The sequence below is a fragment of the Monodelphis domestica genome, chromosome 5, assembly GCF_027887165.1.
Source record: "Monodelphis domestica isolate mMonDom1 chromosome 5, mMonDom1.pri, whole genome shotgun sequence".
Classification (NCBI taxonomy): domain Eukaryota; kingdom Metazoa; phylum Chordata; class Mammalia; order Didelphimorphia; family Didelphidae; genus Monodelphis; species Monodelphis domestica.
Genome location: NC_077231.1, coordinates 40650427 through 40661480, shown reverse-complemented (window position 1 = coordinate 40661480; position 11054 = coordinate 40650427). Strand labels below are relative to the sequence as shown.

The 11054-nt window shown below is 36.2% G+C and overlaps 1 non-coding gene across 1 annotated transcript; it reads left to right on the top strand.

Annotated features, from left to right (window-relative positions):
* Nucleotides 1-9977: 9977 nt before the first annotated feature.
* Nucleotides 9978-10086, top strand: LOC130454872 (U6 spliceosomal RNA). The gene has a single exon (XR_008912659.1). It is a non-coding gene; the product is annotated as a U6 spliceosomal RNA (small nuclear RNA).
* Nucleotides 10087-11054: the final 968 nt, after the last annotated feature.

Sequence of the window (11054 nt, the reverse complement as noted above, 5' to 3'; positions counted from 1 at the left end):
AATCAAAAAATTATAGCAGAAAATCAAAAAATTAAAGCAGAAAACCAGGCCTTAAGGACCAGAATTGGGCAACTGGAAACCAATGATCTTGCAAAACAGCAAGAATTAATAAAGCAAAGTCAAAAGACTGACAAAATAGAAGAAAACAAAATATCTCACTGACAAGGTGACAGATCAGGAAAACAGAGGAAGGAGAGACAATTTGAGAATCATTGGTCTACCTGAAAAGCCAGAAATAAACAGAAATCTTGACATCATACTACAAGAAATCATCCAAGAAAACTGCCCTGATGTTCTTGAACATCAAGTGAGAAAAATGGACATTGAAAGAGTTCATAGAACACCCTCTACACTAAATCCCCAAAAGACAACTCCCAGGAATGTAATTGCCAAATTTCAGAGCTTTCAAGCTAAGGAAAAAATTCTACAAGAAACCAAAAAAAAAGACAATTCAGATACCAAGGAGCACAAATCAGGATCACACAAGACCTAGCAGCTTCCACACTAAAGTACTGCAAGGCCTGGAACATGATATTCAGAAAGGCAAGAGAGCTGGGTCTTCAACCAAGAATCAAAACTGACTATATACTTCCAGGGGAAAGTATGCGCATTCAACAAAATAGAAGATTTACAACTATTTATAAAGAAAAGACCAGAACTAAGTGGAAAGTTTGATATCCAAACACAAAGACCAAGAGAAACATGAAAAGGTAAATAAGAAAGAGAGGGAAAAGGGGAAAAATATTTTTTTCTTTCTCATTAAAACTCTCTTTTTTGAGGGATACGATTAGATCAAATTATATATATTACTATATGGATAAATGTTATTTGTAACTCTCAAAAATTGTATTCATTATTATAGTAATTAGAAGAATCACTCATAGGAAAAGATTGGGGCATTAAGGGCTATGAGATGATATGCCAAAAAAAAAAAGAAAAAGGGTGGGAGGGAATCAATGATGGTACAAAGAGATACTTGAAGAAATACAATAAATAGGATAATCTTTTTCACACAAAGACACACATGGGAAGGGGAGGGGAAGAATACTCTTATAAGAAGGAGAGGAAGAGAGTGCTAATAGGTAATACTTAAACCTTAATCTCAGTGAAATCAACTCTGAGAGGGAAGAGCATCTAGATCCATTGGGATCTTGAATTCTATCTTATCCAACAGGGTAAGGGAGAAGGTAAAACTAAGGGAGGTAGGGGGGAGGGAGTACAAAAAGGGAGGGAAGGAGAGGGGGAGAAGGAACTTAACAGACCCAAAAAAACCAAGAAGGAAACAAAAAGGGAGGGGCCAGAAAGGGAAGCATATCAAGGGAGGGGATTAGGGGGATTGATTAAAAGTAAAATGCTGGTTTAAAATGTTATAGCAAAAGAAGAAAGGACAAAACTAGGAGAGGATATCAAAATCCATGGGAATTCACAAGTGACAATCATAACTTTAAACATGAATGGGATGAACTCACCCATAAAATGTAAACGAATAGGAGAGTGGATTAGAATCCAAAATCCTACCATATGTTGTCTACAAGAAACACACCTGAAGCAGGTAGATACTCACAAGGTCAGAATTAAAGGTTGGAGCAAGACCTATTGGGCCTCAACTGATAGAAAGAAGGCAGGAGTTGCAATCATGACATCTGACAAAGCCAAAATAAAAATAGACCTGATTAAAAGGGATAGGGAAGGTAAATACATCCTGATAAAAGGGAGTATAGACAATGAGGAAAGATTACTAATCAACATGTGTGCACCAAATGGTATACCATCCAAATTTCTAAAGGAGAAACTAGTACAATTGAAGGAGGAAATAGATAGTAAAACTATACTAGTGGGAGACCTAAACCTACCACTATCAAATTTAGATAAATCAAAACAAAAAATAAGAAAGAGGTAAAAGATGTGAATGAAATCTTAGAAAAATTAGAGTTAATAGATATATGGAGAAAAATAAATAGGGACAAAAAGGAATACACCTTCTTTTCAGCAACACATGGTACATTCACAAAGATTGACCATATACTAGGTCATAAAAACATGGCCAACAAATGCAGAAAAGCAGAAATAATAAATGCAACCTTTTCAGATCATAAGTCAATAAAAATAATGATCAGTAAGGGTACATGGAGAGCCAAATCAAAAATTAATTGGAAATTAAATAATATGATTCTCCAAAATTGGTTAGTTAGAGAACAAATCATAGAAACAATAATTTCATTTAAGAAAATGACAATGATGAGACATCCTTTCAAATTCTATGGGATGCAGCCAAAGCAGTGCTCGGGGAAAATTTATATCCTTGAGTTCATATATTAACAAATTAGGGAGGGCAGAGGTCAATGAATTGGACATGCAAATCAAAAAACTTAAAAGCAAACAAATTAACCCCCCCCAGGAGAAAACTAAATTAGAGATCCTAAAAATTAAGGGAGAAATTAATAAAATTGAAAGTGATAGAACTAATTGAACTAATAAATAATCCCATATCAGAAAAAGAAATCAAACAGGCCATCAGAGAACTCCCTAAGAAAAAATCCCCAGGGCTTGATGGATTCACAGGTGAATTCTATCAAATATTCAAAGAACAGCTAATCCCAATTCTATACAAACTATTTGACATAGCAAGCAAAGAGAGAGTTCTACCAAATTCCTTTTATGACACAAATATGGTACTGATTCCACAGCCAAGCAAGTCAAAAACAGAAAAAGAAAACTACAGACCAATCTCCCTAATGAACATAGATGCAAAAATCTTAAATATGATACTAACAAAAAGACCCCAGCAAGTGATCAGGAGGGTTATTCACTATGATCAGGTGGGCTTTATACCAGGAATGCAAGGATGGTTCAATATTAGGAAAACCATCCACATAATTGACCACATCAACAAGCAAACCAACCAAAATCACATGGTTATCTCAATAGATGCAGAAGAAGCCTTTGGCAAAATACAACACTCATTCCTATTGAAAATACTAGAAAGTATAGGAATAGAAGGGTCTTTTCTAAAAATAATAAACAGTGTTTAACTAAAACCATCAACCAACATCATTTGCAATGGGGATGAACTAGATGCATTCCCAATAAGATCAAGAGTGAAACAAGGATGCCCATTATCACCTCTATTATTTAACACTGTACTAGAAACACTAGCAATAGCAATTAGAGAAGAAAAAGAAACTGAAGGTATTATAATTGGCAATGAAGAGACCAAGCTATCACTCTTTGTGGATGATATGATGATCTACTTAAAGAATCCTAGAGAATCAACTAGAAAGCTAGTGGAAATAATCAGCAACTTTAGCAAAGTTTCAGGATACAAAATAAACTCACATAAGTCATCAGCATTTCTATATATCTCCAACACATCTCAGCAGCAGGAATTAGAAAGAGAAATTCTATTAAAAATCACCCTAGACAATATAAAATACTTGAGAATCTATCTGCCAAGACAAACACAGGTACTATATGAACACAACTACAAAACACTTTCCACACAGATCTGAGCAATTGGGAAAACATTAATTGCTCATGGGTAGGATGAGCTAACATAATAAAAATGACCATCCTACCCAAACTTATCTATTTATTTAGTGCCATACCCATCGAACTTCCAAAAAACTTTTTTACTGAATTGGAAAAAAAAAACCATAACAAAGTTTGTTTGGAAGAACAAAAGATCAAGGATATCCAGGGAAATCATGAAAAAAAATGTAATGGAAGGTGGCCTTGCAGTCCCAGATCTCAAACTATGCTATAAAGCAGTGATCATCAAAACAGTTTAGTACTGGCTAAGAGACAGAAAGAAGGTTCAGTGGGATAAACTTGGGGTAAGGGACCTCAGCAAGACAGTCTATGACAAGCCCAAAGATCCCAGCTTTTGGGACAAAAAATCCTCTATTTGATAAAAACTGCTGGGAAAATTGGAAGACACTGCAGGAGAGATTAGGCTTGGATCAACACCTCACACCCTACACCAAGATAAATTCAGAATGGGTGAATGATTTCAACATAAAGAAGGAAACTATAAGTAAATTAGGTGAATACAGAATAGTATACATGTCAGACCTTTGGGAAGGGAAAGATTTCAAAACCAAGCAAGACTTAGAAAGAGTCACAAAATGTAAAATAAATAATCTGGATTACAACAAATTAAAAAGTTTTTGTACAAACAAAACCAATGTAACCAAAATTAGCAGGGAAATAAACTGGGAAACAATCTTCGTAACAAAAACCTCTGACAAAGGTCTAATTACTCAAATTTACAAAGCGCTAAATCAGTTTTACAAAAAATCAAGCCATTCTCCAATTGATAAATGGTCAAGGGATATGAATAGGTAATTTTCATTCAGAAATCAAAACCATTAATAAGCACATGAAAAAGTGTTCTACATCTCTTATAATCAGAGAGATGCAAATCATAACAACTCTGAGGTACCACCTCACACATAGCAGGTTGGCTAACATAACAGCAAAGGAAAGTAATGCATGTTGGAGGTGATGTGGCAAAGTCAGGACATTAATTCATTGCTGGTGGAGTTGTGAATTGATCTGGAGGTCAATTTGGAACTATGCCCAAAGGGCGTTAAAAGACTGTCTGCCCTTTGACCTAGCCATAGCACTGCTGGGTTTGTACCCCAAAGAGATGATAAGGAAAAATTCATGTTCAAGAATATTCATAGCTGCATTCTTTGTGGTGGCAAAAAATTGGAAAATGAGTGGCTGCCCTTCAATTGGGAATGGCTGAACAAATTGTGGTATCTGTTGGTGATGGAATACTACTGTGCTCAAAGGAATAATGAACTGGAGGAATTCCATGGGAATTGGAACAACCTCCAGGAATTGATGCAGAGCGAGAGGAGCAGAGCCAGGAGAACATTGTACACAGAGACTGATACACTGTGGTACAATCAAATGTAATGGACTTTTCCATTAGGGGTACTGAAGTGTTCCTGAACAACCCAGAGGGATCTATGAGAAAGAACACTATCCACATCCAGAGGAAAAACTGTGGGAGTAGAAACACTGAAGAAAAACAACTGCTTGACTACATGGGTCGAGGGGGATATGATTAGGGATATAGACTCTAAATGAACATCCTAGTACAAACACCAACAATATTGAAATAGGTTCTGATCAAGAACCCATGTAATACCCAGTGGAATTGTGCATCGGCTATGGGAGGGGTCAGGGGAGGGAGGGAGGAATAGAAAATGATTTTTGTAACCAAGGAATAATGTTTGAAATTGATCAAATAAAAAAATAATGTTAAAAAAATCAGAGGACATAAGGAAAGTTTGCAAGATCTAAAAATGGTTTTGTGTGACAAAGGACTTTATAGCTATTTCCAGTTTTAAAAAAAGATTATCATGCAGAAGACAAATTATATTTGAACAGAACTTGACCCCATGGGTAGAAATTTGAAGAAGATTTTGGCTCATGATAAAGAACTTTTAATAATAGAGTGGCCACAAAATGGAATGGGCTCAATTATGAAATAATGACAGGTAGATATGTCAGTTACTGAAAAATTCCTCTAGCAGAGGATGAATAATCATTTAAGGGTCAACACCAATTTAGATTACAAACTCATTTGTTAGATTTTTAGGAAGCAAATGACAAAATATAATAAGTAATATGGCCTCACAAAATGATGAAAAGTGGTAGAAAAACAACCCAACTTGCAGAAAGCTGGGAATAGCACTACTCAGTCATGTCATCCCAAGGACATTCAAAGATGAAATTGACAAGAGGACAAAATGGCTCTGTCGATGTCCCCCCCCTCCCATCCCCCCATGGCAATCTGTTTTTTTTTTTCCCATCAATAACACTGGATTCATAACAATTGATTGTCTCCAGGATTCTACATGAGGAATTCAAAATAGCCCTTAAGAAGAAAAAATAAAAATAATTCTATATACAGAGGATTTCTGTGTTAAAGGCAATATGATCTTTAAAATATTGACTGAAAATTTGACCAGATCTCTCAGAGAAGAGGCAAGATACTAAAAGAATTTTTAAAAATCATTCTATTTCCCCCTCAAAAGTTTGTAACATCAAGTGCATGGGTGGGAAGAGGATAAAATTAACTAAATCTGGAAAGGTAGAGTGATTCCAGATTGAGGAAAACTTGGATTACCAGGTAAAGGAGGTGAAAATCTTTGTAGACAATATGGAACCACCAAAAAATTTTCAACAGAGGAATGAAATCAATGACCATATCTATGTATTATAAAAAATTATTCTGGTAGCTTTATTGAGGATATGTTGGAGGAGAGAAAGATTAGAGATATGTAAACCTTTTAAACTAACATAAAATTCTAATATAATAGTTTTCATAGAGTGAAATTTGTTGGCCAAATCTGTGTTTACCATATCCATGATTTTATTATGATCTCTTGTAGTTTCCTTCCTTCTCCAAAGAAAAGCCAATATAAAAAGATATCAATACTTTGCTACTTTTAATTTATAGATTTAATGCAATGCTGACCAGCACACCAATGAGCTATTTTATAGGACCAGATAAATTGACAATGAAATGTATATGAAAAAAGAAGTGAATGGAGATCTTTGTCTATCTTCAGAACATACTATAAAGCTGAAATCACCAAAGATACTGGCGAAAATATACCAAAAAATAGAAGAATAGAACCAAATAGAAGTTCTAGAATATATTTAAAAGATTAATATCTGATAAACTCAATGATATTAAAGTTTTAGAAAGATTGCAGATCACTGTGGCAAAAAAAATGACCATCCATGCCACACACTTTATAGTTCCAGTTAGATCAGTGAGATAAACATAAAAGATATTTAAAAACTTGGATGTGAGTAGAGGAGAAAAGAATATTTGTCTCAACAGTAAAGGACAAATAAATGTATGCCAGCTAGTGAACAAAAGTAGAAATTGCTGAGAACAAAGTTATTAGTTCAGTTAGTCACTAAACATTTATTAAATGCCTACTATGTGCCAGGCACTGTACTACACACAAAAAAAGAAAGAATTTGACTTCACAGGGTTATGATCTAATAATGGAAAGACAATACAGAAAAAGAAGCTGAAAAGGAAGACAGGGAGGGAAGAAGATATCCAGTAAGGGGGATAGAGAAGTCCAAATGAGTGCAGCTAGTGGAAAATGAAGAGAACGGCCTCTTTAAATGGATATTTGGGGGTTAATGGCTCCATTCTCCATTCATTTAGAGAGGCAGGGTGTACTGATGAGGGATATGTATGTATAAAGACTGATAAGTTCTGGAAGGATGATGATATTCCTGAAAAGTGAAGTTCCTGAGGACATGATGGAGAAGCCCAAAAAAGATTAAATTATAATAAAAATTTTAGAAACCTTATCCCCTTATCCTTCGTTTCATTTACTTGTGGTTGGGGTGGGCAGCAGTCTGCCTGTGGCAAGGGCCTCTCCATGCCAGTTCTTTTACTTTCTTTTTGATGGGAGTTTTTAGGGGTTTGGGGTAAATGAAAGAGGGCCACAGACCACCAAGCCTGAGGGACAGGAGAGGAGAGAGAGAGAAAGAGCACAGAACTATATAGTACAGTTTACATAGATATTAAAAGTGAAAGCAAGAAGTCCTTGGAGTCTTGGAACATAATTCACTGCTGATAAGGGGGGACAACTATAGAGTACTGTATCATAATGTATAACGTGCTTTATTATTACTGTATTTGAAGTTAGTAATGTCTTACTGTGGGTGTGTACTTCATCAATCAAACTTTATTAGGTTATATGTATATGCAAGAAGATCATTTTATATATGTGGTCAGCAGACGTTTGATTCTAGTCTTGGTTTCAGCCATCTACCATAGGTATTGGAATGTATCCTCATGGATGCAGCGCTACTGTAAAGGAAATAATGTAGCTAAAATGAAAAGAAAAGTAACCAAGTAGAGAAGATGTTTTTATTTGGGGAATGGGTCTGATAAAAGACTGACATCCAGAACATATAAGGAATGGATCCAAGTTTAAGAACAACTTCCCAGTTACAACTTTTATCTAACCAAAGAACCTGAAATTGTTTATCTAAACAAAGAAATGAAGAAAAACAAGTGTTAAATAATCCTGGGGGAAGGTTTCCAGTCTTTCTAATGATCAAAGAAATGAAAATTAAAATAATACCAAATTGGGGAAAATAATCTACAGACAACTTTTGAAATAGGTACACTATTACATTGCTATTGAAATTGTGAATTGGTGTACAATATGGGAATTCGATGTGGCAGGCTTTTATTTAGTGCACAGACAAAAAGGCATAAACTATAAAGGACTCGCTAGAGCCCATTTAAAGAAAATAAGCAGAAATAGAAAGTGCTTAAATAGATTATTTGACACTTTGGGGCTCCTTAACAAACAGTTCCCATTTCTCTTCCACCTGTCCTGTCTAAGCAGCTCACAGCAGTGTCCTGTAGGAATGGCAGGTCTCAGATTTCCTGTTCCCTCCATAATGGGGCTCAAGTCTTCCCTCCCACTAAAGAAGATACATTGGTGATCCTTTCCTTAGAAACAGGCTTTGAGCTGGAAGGGATTTTAGAGGTCGTCAAAAGTAATCACATTCAAGCCCCTCATTTTAGAAAATTGAACCCCAGAGAGTTGGAATGAGTTGCCAAAAGGAGCATGCTTTTAAGGAAATCGCCCCCTAGGAAAAGGTTCTCTACCTTTTCTGCATCACAGGCCCATTTATCAGTCAATCTGATGAAGCCTATGCACTCCTTCCTAGAATCACATTTTTAAATAATTGAAGAAAATGCTAAATTTCAGTCAGAGGGAAATGAAAATAACAACAATTCTCCCTACCCCCAGGTTCACAGACTCCCCAAAATCTTTGTACAGGGCTAATGTTCAGGTCATCACAAAGCCAAAAACTCTTGATCTCTTAAGATTACTCATTTCCAAGAACTCTGGTTCCTGTGCTCAGAAAAGGAAACGAAGTCAGAAGGCCCCCTAACTCTGCTCCACCCCATGTTAGCCTAGAAATGAATGCTTTTAAAGGGGAGTTGCTCAGTTTCATAGTTTACTTGGCTTTTCCAACAAGTTGGTACCCTTGACTTTCAATCCCGGAAGTTGCCTCAGTCATTGGAAACCAGTTTTCTGTGATCTCTCAGTAGAGTTTTTGAGTGCGTGTTTACCTGTTCATTTCTTTTTTTTTTTAACCCTTACATTTCATCTTAGAATCAATACTGTGTATTAGTTCCAAGGCAGAAGAATGATAAGGGCTAGGCAATGGGGGTTAAGTGACCTGCCCAGAGTCACACAGTTGTTCAGTTCTTAATAACACATTTGTTTTAAACTTTCATCTTCAGTACCCAGCATAGTGCCTTGAACATAGTAGGTGCATAATAAATATAGATGGAATAAAATTGCCTGAAGAATCCCCTCCAGAGTCAGGCAACAAGGACAATGAGGGAGTTGAAGGAATTGGAGATGTTTAGCCTGGAGAAGAGACGGCGTGGGGTGGAAGGCATGGTAGCTATCTTCAAATATTTGAAAGGCTATAATAGGAAAGAGGGATTAGCTTTGTTCTTGACTGTCTTCAAGTCTCTAGAGTTCAGCTTGCCTTTCACGAAGGCTAGAGACATTGATCTCCACCAATGGGAAAAGGATCCCATGCCAATAGGCTTAGGGACTCCGGTTACAGTTGTCAGAGCTATCCAAAAATAGAATGACTGTCTTTGGAGGTAGTGAGTTTCTCCTCAGTGGAGGTTCTCAAGCAGAGAATGAGTGACCACCTGTTATGTATGCTGTGGAGGAAAGTCTTCAAGAAGCAATTAGACCAGATGACCCATGGGCCCCTTCTAATTCCCAAATGCTTAGCGATTCTGTGGTTTTTTTTAAGACCTTTATTTACAAAATCAATCACAGCTCCTTCATTTGTGATGTGAAAAACTGGAAATAATCTATATGAAATAACTTGTATGTCAGTGTTACAGAGGCAATACATTTGTCATGAAAGTGCCAGATAGGGTGCTTGCCTGGGCAGCACATGTACTAAAACTGGAACGATGACGAGAAGATCAGCATGGCTCCTGGGCAAGGATGAGATGTGCAAATTCATGAATCGCTCAACATTAATTTTCTATTTGGGGGTTTTGGTTTTATAAAATTACTCACTTACAAAAATAAACAATATGGAAATGTTGTGCATGATAATACATGGATAATCCAGATCCAATCACCTGCCAGCACTGGGAAGGGGAAGGGAAGGAGGGAGATAAATTTCATCATTATAACTTAAGAAAACTTGTGTGGAAATTTTTTATTACATGGAATTGGTAAAAAAAAATTAATAAAAAATAAAATAGCAAATAGGAACATAAAATGGCAAACTAATGGAAAATGTGGAAAACAGAATTGGAAGGATAAATCTACAATGACTAATTGGATATACAGATATATATATAATATATTAAAGGTTTAGATTATAGATGTTAAGTGTATAAGTTAGTGGTTTTTTTTTTAATTTATGGCAGTGAAAAGGTAACAGTTCTTGGACTTAAAAGACCCCAGTTCAGATTTACACTCTGAAATTAGCTTTGTAAACTTGAATAATCCATTTGACCACTCAGCCTGTCTATTCATATGCATATTGGGGATAATAATACACAAATAATGAGAAAAGGATTCTATAACCCCTAGAGAAGTTGGGGACTGGACATGTGACATAAGAAACTTCCCCATGAGAAAAGCCGCTCTGCCAAAAGTCAGCACATTCTCTGCAATTGATAGTCTTAAAGAGTTGCCCAGGTTCCTGAAAGGTGAAATGATTTACCTGGAATTTACCAATGAATGTCAGAGGTGGGTTTGGAACCCAGCTCTTCCGAGTCTAGCTATTACCCATCAATATTCCACATTTCTTTTAGAGTGATTTATAATGTGAAGTATTATCGCTATTGGGTGGCACGGTACATAGAACATGGGTTTAAATCTGCAGCTCCTGGCCTGGCCTATGACAGCCCAAGTCTGGGTCAAGTTCAGAGACCAGCTAGTACTTTAATAATGGAGGACCTTCCTGGAGATTTTTGATTGGAAGAGTTTAAAATC